Genomic DNA, 16,025 nt, shown 5'->3' with positions numbered 1-16,025 from the left:
AAGATTTGCAGTAGGCCATTCCTCCTCATCACCGTAAATCCTGCCTTTGTGCATCAAAGCATTGATTTCCGGAAAATTGTGGAATGCAAGAGATAAAAACAAAACCCACCTGATGAGGTCAGATCTGTAGTCAAAACTTGGCAAAAATACCTATTGCTGTGCAGAGCAACAATGAGAGTATAACAGCAGGTCTTTTAGGATGGAAACATCACAGGGAGGAGGCAGCAAGAAACTACATGCACTACCATGGATAGTTCAAAGATAAAGAAAAAAGTAGTTTCTTGATCCAAGCTGTAGAACAATATAAGTCAACTAATCAAAAGGATGGTAAAGAATCTGTGTCTGGTGAGTGACTAACAAACGAAGAGGGAGGAAATCCCTTGAATTAGAAGCAAACAAAAGAGTTTTACAAGAAAGTCAACCTATTATAAGTAATGAGCAGACACAAAACCCACACTAAGGGCCCGATTCTGATTTAGTTAGGAAATCTTCACGATCTGATCGGTTTGGAAATGGTTTCCGACCGACTCGGAGCAGGAAAGTCTGATCAAGTATGATGCATCCGGATGCTTCCAGATACGATTTGGTTGGACTCCCATTGACTTCTGTAGGAGCCTATGTTCCTAACCGCATCGTAATCTGGCCCTCGGTCAGGAAGGCACGTTCCCGATCCGATTCGGAAGGAGCAAATGCCTTTAGGAGGCCTACCTAACCGCATCGTAACCGGGCCCTGGGTGGGAATGCTTTCCTAACCGCATCAGAATCGGGCCCTAAGTATTGGTATTGTGCAGAATAGGTGTTTGACAACAGACAGCTAAACGGTGTCTGTAGGAAAGACCTAATATTGACAAGACGACCTGAGGCTCTTCCCCTTGCTTTAGTCTTAACTCCATCTGAAGAATAGGATACACATCAGTATTAAGGGCGAGGGCCATCTTTCCTTAACATATAAAAAGGATAGGTAGGTATCAAAATAGAACTTATAAAACCCTGGGCCATCTGTTTCCAGCCAAATGTGCAAAATCGTAATACAAGAAGCTTAAATCAGAAGAGTTCAGTAAAGAGACTACGCTGGCTCCTCATCTAAGGAGTGTTGAGGGGCAGATTATCAATTACAATATATTGTCTGACATAAGTATTGTGATAACAATTGTTTAAATTTAACAAAGCGGATAAAGGAGGAAAACATCCAAGTGTAATGCCTTCCTATCAAATCAAATAAGTTCCCTAAAGAAAATCCCCAGGAATGGGAACCTGTCAAGGAGTCAGGTGTTTACTTTCATTTATAAGTGTCTTAAGAGGATCTAACATGTTTTCTTTTTAAGAGACGCTAAGCCCTCACCCACTCAACCAAGGGTGACATGCTTAATTTTTTTAATTTTTATTTATTGAAAATCAGACATATTTAACATACGTTATACAATGTAATTGTATTAGTTTATCATCATCAACCTTATACATTAATATTTCATTGCATCTGAGGTGGTCTCCAAATATTAATAATTTATGAGTTACACACCATTTGCATCTATTTACATTCATATAAATTAACCAATACCTTGTCTGTCTTGTTCCCTATCCAGACAGTTAAGGGTTCCCAGATATTCAGGCCTTTTTTTATAGTTTTTTTCCCTTTACATTTATAAAGGGAGGTTTCTGGCGCCCAATATATATTAACCTGTATAACCATTGGTGCAATGTAGGAGGTTCACGGTCCTTCCATGCTGTGGCAATCAAGAGACGTGCAATTGCTACTGTTAGAAACACAAAATCCCTCTGTACCACGTCTAACCACACCGTCTATCATATCCCAATAACATCATTGTGGGAGAGATTGTTATTTTTTTTTCCAACAACTAAAACAAAAAGATCTCTGTCCCTTCTTTTAGCTTATCCAGCTTTTCACAAGAATAAAACATATGCACCATGTCTGCAGAACCAGTTTGACACCTCAGGCATTCATCTGACTGCCTCCTTCCCCATCCAAAAAGTTTAGATGGTGTATAGTAAAGATTATATAAAGTTTTACACTGTTGAGCTTTTAAATTAGCTGACATAAAAACTTTATCTCCTATCTCCAAAACCATATCTATCTCTACCTCGCCATCACCTAGCTTATTCATCCAGCTCGATCCTATTTTCTCAATATTATCCAGTATATTTTTCAGCAGTTCTTGATAAAAATTCTTAATTCTATTTTCTGAGTCATCCATAATCTGCAAAATTGGTACCAACCCCAAATTGATGCAGTCCTTAGAGATTCCTCTTATACGGTTACGTACTTGTAAATATTTATATCAGAAGTCTCGCTGTAGACCAAACCTTTGAGCTAGTTCAATAAACGCCACCAATTCCTGGTTGGAATACAAATCTGCTATTGTGGTGATCCCCGCCAGTTCCCATTTTTTGGCCATAACATCATATGCTATCGGTTGTATGAAATCTGATTGCCAGAGTAGTGTATATTTAGTGTATCTACTTATTTTACATAGTTTCTCTATTCTTTTCTGGATTTTCAGCGCACTCTGTGCATTTATAACCTTTCTTTTTGTAATGTTTCAGAACATCCTGACGTTGAAGTATTCCTACTGCAGCTTCCCCTATGGCTATCTGATAGATAGTAGGTAGTGGTGGATTGCCTATCTTTCTATAATCGTAAAAATAAAGACTACCTAGTTGTTGTAAAGCAGTAGCCCAGTAGTATATCTGAATGTTGGGGGCACTCCAACCCTCACGTTCAACTGGCAAGGTCAGGTATTTATATGCTTGACGAATCCTTTGATAACTCCAGATAAAATTAGATATCATACCTTCAATTTTGTGTATTTTGCTTGCAGCTAATTCCAGAGAAATGGTCTGGAATATATATAACACCTTTGGAAATATCTTCATTTCAATTACATTGATCCTGCCAATTATTGTGAGATGTAAATGGTCTATACGTCTCAGTTCTCTATGAATTGATTCCATTGTTGGATCGATATTTACCGCCCAAAGATTAGCTATTTTGGATGTTAAGATATCCCCTAAATATGTCGCTGCCTCAGTTACACAGGGATCTTGTAACAAACATTGGGAGGAACAGATGATTTGATTCTTAGTTTTATTTAAAAGATATCCAAATTTCCTCCCGAACTTTTCTGCCATCTTCTCTATTTCTGTGATTGCCGCCTAAGGTGCAGATGTTACTATAGCGATGTTGTCTGCATATGCAAGAATCTTTGTCTCGTAGCCTTGTGTAAGTACCAGTTTGACCAATTGATTATTCAAGATTCGGACAATAAATGGATCTAGATAAAATGCAAATAAAATAGGGGATGAGGGACAACCTTGGTGTGTACCCCTTGCGATCTCAACCTTCCTAGAAGTATAACCCATTGCTTGTATCCTTGCATTGGATTTATAATACATGGCTTGAACTGCCCGAAGAAATCCCAGGCCGAAGCCTCTCTCAATCAGGTTAGCCCACAGGTATTGCCAAGCCACCAGATCAAAGGCCTTCTCTGTGTCCAGGAGGACCACAGCCGCCTCTCTATTCCCTACCTCTGCAATGTCCAGTATGGAAATGACATGCCTTATGTGGTCTGTGGTCCCCCTGCCAGGAACAAAGCCATGTTGCCATGGTGAAATGAGTGCAACTATAGTCCTTTGCAATCGAGTAGCCATTTTAAAGTACAGTTTCGCATCCGCATTAATGATTGAAATTGGTCAATACGAGGAGGGCAATTCTGGGGGTTTACCTTTCTTTAAAAAAAACTACAACATCCGTATCCTGCCATGATGGTGGTGGCATCCCTCGATATTTTATACCCTTAAAAAAATCTTGCAGAATAGGAAGTATTTGTACGGAGAGCATTTTATAAACTTCGATTGGGTTTTCATCTGGTCCCGCAGCTTTTCCAGATGAAAGGGATCCCAGCGCCTCCTGCACTTCTTCTAGAGCAATTTCCTGTTCTAATTCTTGAGATATTTCACTATCTATCCTAGTAAGTAAAGGCCCACTGCTCTCTGTATCTGATTGATCTTTTTGGTCCTCTGTCAGGGCATCAGGTTGACATAGTCTGCTATGGAATTCCTCAAAGACTTCAATAATTTTCTCCGGCCTTGATACTAAAACTTCATTTTTATCTTTCATTTTTAATATACAGTTCCTAACACTTTTTTGCCTGGTTCTAAGGGCCAGTAGTCTCCCTGTTGTCTCTCCATATTAATAGAGTTCTTCTCGATAAATCTGAAACTTTTGAGCCACCTACTCCTGAAAAAACTGATTAATCTCTGCTTTAACCACTGCAAGATTAACCATATGTTCTGTCAGTTTGTTTCCCGGGTCTCCTTTATTTATTATTTGGTCGTGCTCTATTTCTAATTTTGAAAGATTACTGATCAATCGATCAGTCTGTACCTTGCGTTGTTTCTGTGCTTGAGCTACAAACCCGATCACTTCTCCCCTCAGGGCGACCTTGAAGGTATCCCAAACCACCCCACAGGAGGCACTGTACCTGCTGCAATCAAAGAATTCTTGAGTCCAGTATTTAATATGAGTGCAGAACTCTATATCTAGTAATAACTTTTTACCAAAAGTCCAGCGAGTCTGCCTACAGGTACCCAGCACCTCCTTAACTTCCAAAACTAACGGATTATGATCCGAAAATAGTTGTGGAAGTTTTTTTATGTGTAAATTATCAAGCATTTGACTGGGGGATAAAAAATAATCTAGACGCACACATTTTTTATGTGGGTGAGAGAAATATGTATAGCCTGAATCATTTTGTTGCTTTTCTACCCAAACATCGGATAATCTGTGACTATTATTAAGAGCAGAGAGTGCAGTGCCCTGTATACTTTAGGCTTCCTTCCTACATAAGAACTTAGGGCTCTATCTCTGTGTAGGTGTATATTAAAATCATCACATATTATCAGTGATTGGGGCCAATTAGCTAGCTCAATTTCCAATTCTTCCCAAATGCTCGGATCGTCCAGATTTGATCCATAGACACTCACCACCGTCAGTCCCAGGCAGCCACGGCCCGTGGAGGGAGTTTCGGTGGGGCGGAGAGGCGGCACGGGGGAGGGGCAGGGTGGTGGGTGCTAAAAACGGCTGCCATCTTTGGTTGGGCAGGACCGGCGAACTCCACCCACGCCACTCCCCCCACGCTACTCCTCTACTTAGGAGTGTTTCCTGCACCTTTCCAGTGATTGCGAGCAGCCCGTTGGCAGTGGGTTTGCTGGCGGTAGCTGGATGGTCGCTGTTTCATTTTAAAATTGCATTTTGTCCCGCTGATTGCGAGCGGTGGCACGCTCTTTTTAACGCTGTAATTTCAGTGCTTTTTACCTGTGTTTCTAACCTTGCCCTCAAAGTTAACAGGTTACTAACCTGCATCTTTCATTCCAGGGGCTGCGCGTGGCTGGCTGTGGGCTGATCGTCCTAGGCGGGCTCACAGCGGCCGTGGCCGCCACCTTTGGTTGGGCAGGACCGGCGAACTCCACCCACGCCACTCCCCCCCACGCTACTCCTCTACTTAGGAGTGTTTCCTGCACCTTTCCAGTGATTGCGAGCAGCCCGGTGGCAGTGGGCTTGCTGGCGGTAGCTGGTTGGTCGCTGTTTCATTTTAAAATTGCATTTTGTCCCGCTGATTGCGAGCGGTGGCACGCTCTTTTTAACGCTGTAATTTCAGTGCTTTTTACCTGTGTTTCTAACCTTGCCCTCAAAGTTAACAGGTTACTAACCTGCATCTTTCATTCCAGGGGCTGCGCGTGGCTGGCTGTGGGCTGATCGTCCTAGGCGGGCTCACAGCGGCCGTGGCCGCCATCTTTGGTTGGGCAGGACCGGCGAACTCCACCCACGCCACTCCCCCCCACGCTACTCCTCTACTTAGGAGTGTTTCCTGCACCTTTCCAGTGATTGGGAGCAGCCCGGTGGCAGTGGGCTTGCTGGCGGTAGCTGGATGGTCGCTGTTTCATTTTAAAATTGCATTTTGTCCCGCTGATTGCGAGCGGTGGCACGCTCTTTTTAACGCTGTAATTTCAGTGCTTTTTACCTGTGTTTTTAACCTTGCCCTCAAAGTTAACAAGTTACTAACCTGCATCTTTCATTCCAGGGGCTGCGCGTGGCTGGCTGTGGGCTGATCGTCCTAGGCGGGCTCACAGCGGCCGTGGCCGCCATCTTTGGTTGGGCAGGACCGGCGAACTCCACCCACGCCACTCCCCCCCACGCTACTCCTCTACTTAGGAGTGTTTCCTGCACCTTTCCAGTGATTGCGAGCAGCCCGGTGGCAGTGGGCTTGCTGGCGGTAGCTGGATGGTCGCTGTTTCATTTTAAAATTGCATTTTGTCCCGCTGATTGCGAGCGGTGGCACGCTCTTTTTAACGCTGTAATTTCAGTGCTTTTTACCTGTGTTTCTAACCTTGCCCTCAAAGTTAACAGGTTACTAACCAGCATCTTTCATTCCAGGGGCTGCGCGTGGCTGGCTGTGGGCTGATCGTCCTAGGCGGGCTCACAGCGGCCGTGGCCGCCATCTTTGGTTGGGCAGGACCGGCGAACTCCACCCACGCCACTCCCCCAACGCTACTCCTCTACTTAAACGGCTTACATGTGTCAGCGTAGCGGACGAGCGCAGCGGGCGCGACGAAGGCGCGCCGGAGTTGCGCCAGAGTTAAGCCCGTCTGCGCCCGTCCGCGGCTGGCAGGGCCTAGGGGCACCCCACTCTGCTTGTTTGATTACATACTCCTCATCTCAACTCTGCTCATATTGGACCCCTGGCACAATCTCCCCCTCTGTAGCTACTCATGTGTCTGTCCTTGGTTTGTCTACTTCCCCTCCCTGCTCCCCTCCAGCGATTGTGTCACAGATGATACCCTCGCTTGTCTTCCCATCCCCGACCCTTCCTTATCCATTCACTCCCCAAATACCGGCATTCAACATCTCGGCTACACTACTTAATACCAGGTCAGCGGTCAATCATCAGCACGAGCTATTTGACTATATTGACACGCACGCGCCCGATCTCTTGTTTTTAACCGAGACCTGGTTCAAGGCTGACTCCCTGCCCAACATTCTAGCTATATTGCCCCCCTCATACACTGCCATCCGAGCTGATCGGCCGGAGGGCAAGAGGGGTGGAGGAGTGGCCTTGATAGCTCGCACTGATCTCCACTTTCAGATCCTTCCCTCCCCCCTTATTCCAGAAGTGGACTACCTGGTAGCACGCTCGACCTCATACCAGACACCTTTGACTTGTGTTCTTATTTACCGTCCCCCTCAACTCACCCCCTCCTTCAATTCCAGCTTTCAAGATCTCCTGGCCACACTGGTGATAAATAACTCATCAGTTCTAGTCCTAGGGGACCTCAATTTCTGGCCCAATGATTCCGCTGAAAACTCCCACTCCAAAGACTTTACTGACCTTATGATCAGTCTTAATTGCATACCCTACATCCACAGTCCCACTCACACCCATGGTCATATGTTGGACCAGATCTGGGCTTTAAATGTCCCCACATCACTTCCCATCGTTTCCCCCTGCCCCTGGTCTGATCACTCAGTTATTTCATTCTCCCTTGCCCTAGCCCCTGAGGCCAAGCCCCTACTCTGCAAGAATATCTGGATCAGGAAATGGGGCAAAGCTGATATGCCGTCCTTCTGCTCGTCCTTGGCCGAGACCAGCCCTGACCTCTCAGGCCTCACAGCCCCAGTTCAGCTGGCAACCATTAACAACTGGCTGACTCAATCGGGCGACGAATTCGCCCCCCTGAGACAGATTACGGTTAAAAGGGCCCATGCAGCTAATAGATGGTTTAATTCAGACCTCAAGGCGAAAAAGCTAGCTGCACGGAGAGCTGAGCGAGCTTGGAGGAGAACTTACTGCCCTGTACTGAAAACTGCATATCTTTCTGCTCTCCAGGCCTATAAAAAAGCCATTCTCGAGGCCAAGATTGATTTTTACTCCAACAGGATATTAGCGGCTGAGTCCCAGTCCAAAGAAATTTTCGCCACTGTCCATGAATTAGCCTCATCCGACAGAGCCACGGCAACGATCCCCCCTTCCCAGCATTTATGCAACTCGCTCAATGAATTCTTCATTGAGAAGGTTGCAAAGATCAAAATCAACATACCCTTCCCTTCTCCAACATTCGTTAACCCCTCTCCCCCACCCACCGCTTCTAAACTGACCAGTATTCCTCTGTTGACCATGGACTCACTTCCTCCGCTGCTTCAACGGGTAAAGTCGGGCTCCCCCCTGGACTTCGGCCCCGCCCACGTCCTCAGAGAAATTTTCCTGGCTTGCCCTACCCCTCCCCTCACACTCCTAACGACTCGCTCAGCAATGGAGTCGTCCCCAACTTTCACAAAGCAGCGGTTGTTATCCCAATCTTAAAAAAACCTGGCGCCGATCTCTCATCCCCTTCCAATTATCGTCCCATTTCCCTGCTGCCCTACTTGGGAAAGGTTTTGGAAACCCACGTCACCAGCACCCTGAACACCCATGTGGAGGCAAATCACTGCCTCTCTCCCCGCCAGGTGGGCTTTCGACCTCTACACTCCACGGAGAAGGTAGTGATTTTGGTAATGGATGAACTTCGCGAGGGCATTGACACCAATCTCCTGCAGGCCCTCATCCTCCTGGACCTGTCCGCCGCCTTTGACACGGTGGACCATTCCATCCTCCTCACCCGTGTCAAGGCGGCGGGCATAGAGGGCTTAGCCCTCTCATGGCTTGAGTCCTTCCTGCGCGACAGGGCTCAAGCGGTCCACCTTGCTGGCTTCACTGCCGCCTCCCGTAAGGAGTGTGGCGTCCCTCAGGGTTCTTCACTTTCCCCCCTTCTGTTTAATTTATACATCTACCCCCTCATTTTTATGTTACAGCAGCTGGAGGTCACGGTGTTTAATTACGCCGATGACCTCCAGCTAATCTTCAATCTTTCCCACTCCCCCTCGTCCGCTCAAAATGTTCAAACTGTTATGTTATTCATTCAGGACTGGATGAACTGCAACCACCTCAAGCTTAATCCAGACAAGACTGAGCTGGTCTTGACTGGAGGTGGTTGCAGTCCATGGTCCCCATCTTTTTGGCCCTCATCACTTGGTGCCCCCCCACTCCCGGTCCCTAAAGTCAAAACCCTTGGGATTCTGCTTAACTCTCAACTTTCTGTGCACTCCCAAGTCAGTTCGGTGGTATCCTCCTGCTTCTTCTCTCTCAGGATAATCAGGAAAATATCCAGTTTTTTCTCCCTTCCGGCGCTAAAGGTTATTGTAATGGCTATGGTGCTCTCGCGCCTTGATTATGGAAACATAATCTACAACGGCGCGCCGGCCTACGCCATACACCGCTTGCAGCTAGTGCAGAATCAGGCTGCCCGCCTGATTCATGGACTGCCCAAATTCCATCGAGCCACCCCATTGCTGAAGGCACTGCACTGGCTGCCCGTGAGAGAACGGTCCTTATTCAACCTAGGCTGCCTCACCTTCCAGGCCAGGATGGGCACTGCTCCTGAGTTTATTTGCTCAGCTGTCAGGCCCTATTTACCGGGCAGAGAACTCCGCTCTACTTACATGGCACTCCTGGCCATACCCCGTTCTAAGAAAAAGAAAGCTGGCGGGGCGAAATTCGCGGCCCTTGCACCTATGTTCTGGAACTCCCTCCCCCTGGCGCTCCGAACTTCATCCTCTTATTTAGAGTTCCGGAAAAACTTGAAAACTTTTCTTTTTTCTAGTGCTTTTGCCACCTAGTATGTCCTCTCCTGCTGCTGATTGCTGGTCGTAATCTCCAAAGCGCCATGAAACCGCTTGATATAAGAGCGCTCAATAAATGTTTTTAAATTCAAATTCAAATTCAAATACCGGAGTATGGATAATTGAAGGTAAGTAAACAATTTAAGAAATACAACGAATTTCGTAGCGCACCCTGCATCACATTTTGCAATGCAGGGCGCGCTCCGAAATTCGTTTTATTAATTAAATTGTTTACTTACCTTCAATTATCCATACTCCGGTTTTTTGCACCCCCCACCCTGCCCCTCCCCCACCCTGCCTCTCTGCCCCACCGAAACACCCTCCAAGGGCCGCGGCTGGTCCCAGGGATAGCTCTGCTATTGCCCAGCGACCCCACTTATCAGCTACTGTTCGGAGAGCCATCCCACTCCGTTGCTTTATATAGATTGCCATCCCTCTAGTCGTAGATGTTTGAGAAGAGCAAACCACCAGACTGTACCCCCTAAACTCAAGAACAGCTTTGTTGCCCAAGGGAATATGCATTTCTTGAAAGCATAACAAGTCCGGATTCAATATTGTGATTATCTCAAAAACCCTTGTTTGTTTCAATTTATCATTTAGACCACCAACATTCGATGAACAAAGCGTGTATTTAACCATACTTTTGCAGTATTAGTACCTTGACTAACCAATGCCGACATTTATGAGTTTTCTTATAATAAGGTTTGTTTCCATTGTATGTACATATGCATATACCTTATTTCCTTTTTAGGTCTCGCACTGCAAAGCGATCGCGAAGCGATCGTCGCTGCGAGACTCTATTGCAATCATTTCTGCTTCCAAGGAGTCAAGGGAGACAGGAGACAAGTGATGTGCACGCGCGCGTAAACGGATCAGGTCACATGCGCTTCCTGTCTCCCATGGCTCTTTGGAAGCAGACACACACGCACGCACACACACATACAGACCCCCCCCTCGTGCATACGCACATGCACTCACACACACACTTAGAGAACCCCCCGCAGCCGCGCATTCACACGCACAGACACATAGAGAACCTCCCCCCATCCACCCGCCCGCCCACCCGCCGCTGTGCACACACACACACACACACACACACACACACACACACACACACACACACACACACACACATACATACAGAACCCCCGGCCCCCCGGCGCTTACACACACATCCCCTACCTCGGCGTGTCTTCTCATTACAGCTTGCGCAGGGACAGCCAACGTGCACGCGCACGGCGACGGCGTCTCCTGCGCTACAACCGTGGTTTCGGTTTTGCAGCCTAACCTTGCCATTGGCTGTACTGCCGCCAACCGGTACTTGAATAGATGCAGAGCAATTACGCTGCTTATCCCTGCTTCTTGCAGAGTTCCCCGAGCGAGCAGTACAGATTCTTCTGGTATGTTGGAACCATCTGCGGATGTTAAAATAAGCATTTTTTTGTATTGACAAAAAGCAAGGCGTAAATGTTTGAAAGTACTGCAGCACCGCTGATCTCACCTGCTGTACTGCTGGGCCGTCCGCACTGTGGGGCAGAATACATTTTATGGCTGCACTAGTGCCGGTGAATACTTACTTCTGAGTCAGGAGCTTGGCCGGGCCAGAATAGGGACGCAGCAGCTCCTCCAACCTCGCTGCTGAGACTTGCGCCGCAGCGGGAGCCAGTTTTTTATCTGGTGCAGATGAACAGTATGTAGTGCTGCTGGCCGCGGGTGCCGACTGACTGTCTTGCAGTCTGGGTTGTTGCATGGCAAGTCAAGCGGAGAGCAGGACTCACCTCTGCCGATGCCGGCGGTGAAGAATGGAATCCCGTCTGGATGGGAATCCCGCCCCGCGATTCGGCCCAGATCGGCAGTCTCATTCAGAGTCACTCAAGCAGGCCAGTCGCTCAACAGAGTGGGTATACTAAGCTCCGCTGCTCCCCGGAAGTATGAAGGGCCACCTTGGCCCGGTGGTATCACATAAGTCATCACGTGGCGAGCGGGAGGGCCCGATCCCAGCCTATCCGGCTTGACACCAGTAGCCGTGTTCAGTTGAAACCTGTGCTATCATCTGCATCGGGAATCGTAAGTAAGTGTATGACAGAGCTGATATGATTATTATTAAAGTGAACTGTGACAAATATTTGCTTGTGTTACAGAGTCATCATGATGCCAGTGCCCAGCTGACGCATGTTCTAGCGGGCGACACGACAGACCTCGGGGTGGTCGGACGTTCAGCTACTGATTTTTATACTATAGCTCTCAGTGTCTTTTTCAAAAATTGTTCAGCTGGCTGGACGTTGCGGCCGGGCTGTGACCTAGGCTATTGTGTGCCATAGTCATCCTCTCCTGAGGCTTGCCCTCCCCCCAACAGTAACAGTACGATCAGATTAGAAAGGCACTAGGTTATTACCTTTCCATTTTCTGGTGCTTTACAGCAGTTTAAAGAGTTTTTCGTTGCTTATATACATGTAATTTGATATTTATGTTTCACTTATCTTCGTTCATTGCTTGATATTGCTTGCGAGAAAGTGTCACTCGTAGTCACTGAAATGTCACTCATAATTCAACTAACATTATTAAAATGTCACACATAGCAATCTGAAAACATGGTTTTTTTCTCGCGGCAACAAACCCCCACGAAGATTGCCCTGAAAACGTGACTGCACACATTAATTAAAAAAAGGCAATTCGGAGATTGCGCATTCTTGCTTTCTAGGCAGTTAAATTCCTTGTGTTTCTGCTTGCATTGTCTGTCGTCGCTACAATTTTTGGTTGATTTCTGACGTCACAGTTCCCGTTATTTTTCTGGTATTTTATAGTTTTTGTTCCCCCTCGACCTTCTTGTTTTACAAGTCATTAGTGTCCGGAAGGTTAATCCAGTTGGTCCAATTGAAGGAAGTTAAGGCCACAGCTCATACACTGCATACATAGCCTTGAGCTGGCTACATTGTGTCCTGACAACATTGTTTTTACTGTCGCCACCTCAATATTTTGACCTCTTGTGTACCTCCTCGCACATTTTCACAGAATTACAATTGCAACAGGAATACCCACTCATTGCTCTGGGCACCCTGCAAAGAGGCCAAGCATTGGATGGCCACATATTACAAGCACCTTTTGAAGCCAATGACAAGCACTGTGTTAAACTCGCACTGCTTTCAGCCTCACCTTCATTGCTCTCAATTGTGCCCGCTATAAACACCTACTCGAGAGTAAATGTTTCATGGAAAAATAAAGAAACACAGCACCCTGGAAATAGTTTACTTAATCTTGAATTTCCTAAGAATGTTAAACGGGAAATAAAAACAAGAAGTAAAATACTGACATGGATTACTTACATTTTTTTACATGAATTATTTAGAACTCAATCAGTGTTTTTAGCCAGTGAAGTTAAGGACCTGAATATAGGGCCCAATTGTGACCTGCTTCAATATTAGTTTTTAATTACTACCTAGTGTGAGATTGAGTGCACGCTTCCAGCCACACACACACCACCAGCCGTCAGTGCACTCTTTCACCAGGCATACACAACACCAGCCATCAATGCACACTTTCACCAGGCACACACACCACCAGCCATTAGTGCACACTTTCACCAGGCATACACACCACCGGCCGTCCGTGCACACTTTCACCGGGCACAGAGACCATCAGTCATCAGTGCACGCTTTCACCGGGCACAAACAACACCAGCCATCAGTGCACGCTTTCACTGGGCACAGACACCACCACCAGCCGTCAGTGCACGCTTCCACCAGGCACACACCACCAGCCATCAGTGCACGCTTTCACCAGGCACACACACACACCACCAGCCATCAGTGCATGCTTTCACCAGGCACACACCACCAGCCGTCAGTGCACACTTCCACCAGGCACACACACCACCAGCCATCAGTGCACACATCAATTGTTAATGCATCCACAATTAACTATTGGAGCAATCGCAGTATGGCACACTTTTCTATTAAACATATTCATTTAAAGCGCAGCATGCCACCATTGCTACAAAAAAAGTACACTTTTTTTGGCTACAATTTAAAGACTTTTGTTGCAATTGGTGTTGCAATATTTCAGAATGCCAATAGCTCAAACTTAATTAATGCGAGACCTATTGCATTGCAAATGCTTGTTTTATTTTGCTTATCCCCCACCCCACCACCATTTAAACCACCACCCTTACTTCTCTCCCTCACACTCCCCCCTTCTTGTCCCCAATAACCACCACCCCTTTCACCCCCTGTGCCCCTCTACACCCCCTCCTCCCTCCCACCCTTCTCCCATTACTCTGGCAAAAGGGCAAATAGCCCTTGTGATGGGGAGAGACTTGCGCCCCAGTATCCCCTCTCCTCATATTCGTATTTGGATAATATTCTATTTCACTGGATGTCTGAATATTAACAGTCCTAAATAGATATACAAATTGCTCTTGACCGTTACTTTTATTTGCATTATTCACATATCCCTGATTGTAAATAATTGAGTTATTCTGTTCTCAGCCTCTTAGCATTCTTATTTCCCTAAATATTTCCCTATATATCCGCAGAGATTTTAAATAGTGTTCAAATATTCTTTGGCTTGAATTCCGGATATAAAAAGCGTGTTTGGCCCTTGTTCAAGACTTTTATTGTTGCTGGGTTCAACAGAAAGGCCTGTGCGCCCTTATTCTGAAAGGGATAAATAAGTTGTCTCAGGTGCCATCTTTTCTCAACTGCATGGTGGCAGAAGTCAGGTCTCACGAAAAATTGGACCCCTTACCCTGTCGCTTCCTATCAGGTCATGCCAAGTCATACAGTGCTTGACGAGCCAAAAAGTTGTTCAGGCAGATCAAGATTGCCCTTGGGCGACTTTCTTTTTGTCTATTTTTTATAACAGACTGCTTAAACAGAGAGCCCACAGATTTCCGTATCTCGTTAGCCCAATTCCACATTGTTAAGTCCGGGAAAGCCTCGGTAAATAGTTCCTTCATAAACTTGCGAACATCTGCACCTTCTAACTCTTCTGGCATTCCTAGTATCCTGAGGTTGTTTCGTAGTAGCCAGTTTTCTAAATCCACTATTTTGAGTTGCATATCGTCTCAATGACGTTTCATCCTCTAGAACAGATATCCGCCCTTCCACTGCATTAATTCTCTCTGTGAACTCATTACAGATTTTTGCTATTCTCCTTACCGTATTTTGAAGTTTGCGGCACGCAGTATGTCTTCTGATTTTCCATACGAGTCTCCGCTCTATGTTCTAATATTGATTGGTGAATTGAAATCAGCTATACTTCATCCGTGTTAGGAGGTGGAGCTGCAGCACCCAAAGGATGTTCCTCAACACCTTGTACATCAGGTGTAGTTTGCAGGGGGAGAGATATTTTCCACATTAAGCTCTTGCATGTCCCAGGTTTAGTTGTCTCTGCCTTTTTTTTATCTTTTTCATCTCTGGGTTCTTCCACACCATGGTAGCATCCAAGCTTTTTTCTTTCAGTATTGAGTCCAGTGTTGTCATTATGCTCGCTACCTAAGCTCGTAATTGAACCATCCAGAGACCCACCTTTCAACCCTTCATCTTGGTCTCCGTCTGATACATCTGATGGGTCTGAAAGCGAATAAAACTGTTCACCTGAGTCGCTCTCCCTTTGGGTTTAATTTCATTCCATGCATTCAACCCCAGTTCTAAGTCATATCTGGTAGAAGAATCGAGAGCCAAGAGATCTAAATCATTTGTTCCTATATCCTGAGTTTGTAAAACAGTCTTTATCTGTTGCATCAAGCTCTCAGACTGCCCCATGGGCAAACCTTCTCCCCCTGATTATAGAGTAGTTGTTTGGCTCTCTAATTCAACTTGGGATTTTTGTTGAACACAACATATTATTAGGTTCTTCAATATTCCCAGTACTGGCTCTCCCCTTTGTATTGCTTTTCCTTGGATCTCATTTGTAGATATTGTCTTACGTTTTTCTTTTCTGGATGCTGCAAACATTTGGGGAACTTTCTTCTTCTTTCCTTCACTCGCTTGCTCACCTCTATGATTAGGGCAGTCCAGTTCTCCTACTGCCCCCTCGAAAGTTACTTCCTTCTTTCAGTATATCCTGTAGTCTATTGCCAACCTGGGTATCAGGCATCCCCCTACTTTTCCCTCCGCATGTAGTTTTAGGTGGCATCTTAAAGTATTTTCCGTTCTTCTACACTCTTTGGTATAATGGAAAGGGGCGACCGCTCGGTCCCCCCGAACGTATGGTGGAGTACCCCGATCCCCCCGGGAAGCCATTTTGGGCGGGAGGCGAGTCTCGGCAGGTATGCCCGAAGCAGCGTAGCCGGGGC

The sequence above is a fragment of the Lissotriton vulgaris genome, chromosome 5 (genome assembly GCF_964263255.1).
Source record: "Lissotriton vulgaris chromosome 5, aLisVul1.2, whole genome shotgun sequence".
In the NCBI taxonomy this organism is placed as follows: Eukaryota; Metazoa; Chordata; class Amphibia; order Caudata; family Salamandridae; genus Lissotriton; species Lissotriton vulgaris.
Note: the sequence above shows the minus strand (reverse complement) of the source record.